This window comes from Elephantulus edwardii, unplaced genomic scaffold, assembly GCF_000299155.1.
Source record: "Elephantulus edwardii isolate Elephantulus edwardi_28Jun2011 unplaced genomic scaffold, EleEdw1.0 scaffold00038, whole genome shotgun sequence".
Taxonomy (NCBI): Eukaryota; Metazoa; Chordata; class Mammalia; order Macroscelidea; family Macroscelididae; genus Elephantulus; species Elephantulus edwardii.
The window spans coordinates 16,887,125-16,889,575 of record NW_006399788.1 but is presented as its reverse complement, the minus strand read 5'-3'; the positions used below and the strand labels follow the sequence as shown (position 1 = coordinate 16,889,575).

Below are 2,451 nucleotides of genomic sequence, written 5' to 3'. Positions count from 1 at the left end.
ATACACAGACAATAAACACAAAAAGATGTTCAACATCATTGTTGTTTTGAGTTGCCATAGAGTCGAGTATGACTCATAGCAACCGTAGGAACAACAGATCTGAATCCAGTCCTATATTATGACATCCTCATCTCTGATACACTCCAACCCATTGCTACAGTCACCATCTCAATTCATCTGGTTGGGGGTCATCTTCTCCTCCAATCCTCCCTCTTTCCAAGGAATAACCACTACTAGCAATATTTCTAAATTATAAGAGAGCTTTGTCATCTTTGCCTCCAAGGAAGCATTAATCAATTGCAAGTCAAAGCTGCAACAAAATATTAGTTTAAAAGTATAAAAGAGCTGGGAACTATGGTGGCTGTGGATATCTGAGATAATCTGCTGGGAATCTCATGGGTTGACAGTGCCTGGATACCCATTTTGAACAGTGGTAGTGTCCTGGATTACTTTTCCGAAAGAAGCAACCCTTTCTATGACAGGACATGCAACAATGAAGTAGTCAAAACGCAGAGACTAATATTAGAACACTTGAATCAGATGATTGGAGTGGAATACATCCTTCTCCACGCTCAAGAACCGGTTCTTTTTATTATTCGTAAGCAGCAATGGCAGTCACCTACTCAAGTTATCCCTCTGGCTGATTATTACATCATTGCTGGAGTGATTTATCAGGCACCAGACTTGGGCTTAGTTATAAATTCCAGAGTGCTTACTGCAGTGCATGGCATTCAGTCAGCTTTTGATGAAGCTATGTCATACTGTCGATATCATCCCTCCAAAGGATATTTCAAGGATCATGAAGAGCAAGATAAAGTTAAACCTAAAGTCAAGAGGAAAGAAGAACCAAGCTCCATTTTCCAGAGACAGCGTGTGGACGCCTTACTTTTAGATCTCAGACAAAAATTTCCACCTAAATTTGTACACCAAAAGTCTGGAGAAAAACCTGTCCCAGTGGATCAAACAAAGAAAGATCTAGAAACTTTACCAGAAGCTGTCAAATCTGATGAGAAAGAGACTACAAAGCATACCCAACGGACAGTAAGCACAAAAGGCCCCCCTGAGAAATGGATGAGACTTCAGTGAGTTTTAGAAGAGAAGCTATCAAGACTTGTCTACTACCTTACCTCATTTTTGTAGCTAGCTCATAAACTTTTAAGCTTTGACATGTTTTTTAAACAACTTTCTCCTTTGTATTATTTGTTTCCTTTGTGAACATTTCTTGTGTATCTTTCTGTAATCTTTAGTCTGTTGGACTTGTTCAGGCCGCCCCACTTACACGTACCATATCATATATGTGTGTAAAAACACAATAAAGTGTTTTGCATTAAAAAAGTATAAAAGAGCTATAAAATTAACATTAAATACCAAGTATTGATGAGCATATGGAGAAAATGAAACCTCTGACATTACTAATGAGGTTGTTAAACAGTACAATCACTGTGTAAAAATAGTTTGCAACTGCTCAAAAATGAAATGTCATTGTGATGCAGCAACTCCACACAAAAGAACAGAAAGCAGGGACTCAAAGAGATACTTGTATGCAAATAAAAAAAACTTGGATTAGAAGAGGCCATGGCACTAGGGATATCATTGCTGTTTTCAGATGAATCATGGCTGAAAGCACAGTATCAGAAGGATGTCTATTTGTGTTTGATTGACTATACAAAGGTACTTATTTGACAGTGTGGATCACAACAAATTGTGGCTAATGTTGAAACGAATGGGAATCTCAAAATAATTGTGCTCATGCAAAACCTATTAACTAGAACAAGGAGCTGTTGTCCAGACATAGCAAAGGAATACTACATGGTTCAAAATAAAGAAAAGAGTGCATCAAGGATGTAGTTATTTCTTTATACCTTTTCGATCACATATAGATTAGGGAAGCTGGACCTTAGGAAGAACAATGTGCCATCAGGATTGGAGAAAGATTCACCAACAGCCTACATTATGCAAATGATGCAAGTTTGCTAGTCGAAACTGAGGAAGACTTGAAGCACTTGCTGCAGAGGGCCAAAGACTGCAGCTTTTAATATAGATTGTATCCCGACATCAGTAAAAGAAAAGATCCTCACCACTGGGCCAGGCCAATAGACAGTAAAATGATAAATGGAGAAAGGACTGAAATTGTTGATGATTCATTGTACTTGGATCCACAATCTGTGCACTAGCAGTCAGGAAATCAAAAGACAAGCTGCACTGGGAAAATCTGCTGTCAAAGATCTCTCCAGAGTGCTGAAAATCAATGAGGTAAGTCTAAAGACTAATGCGCGCCTGATTCAGGCCATGGTCTTTTAGATTGTTGACTATGCATCTGAGAACTGGACAATGACTAAGGATGACAGAAGCAGCATTGATGCCTTTCAGCTGTGGTGCTGAAGAAGAGTATTGAGCGTACCATGGAATGCTAAGAAAACAAAAAGGTCTGTCCTAGAGAAGGGAAAATCA

The 2,451-nt window shown here is 38.8% G+C and overlaps 1 pseudogene; it reads left to right on the top strand.

The window, feature by feature from the left end:
* Window positions 1–354: 354 nt before the first annotated feature.
* On the top strand, window positions 355–1,086 carry LOC102853423 (annotated as a pseudogene).
* Window positions 1,087–2,451: the final 1,365 nt, after the last annotated feature.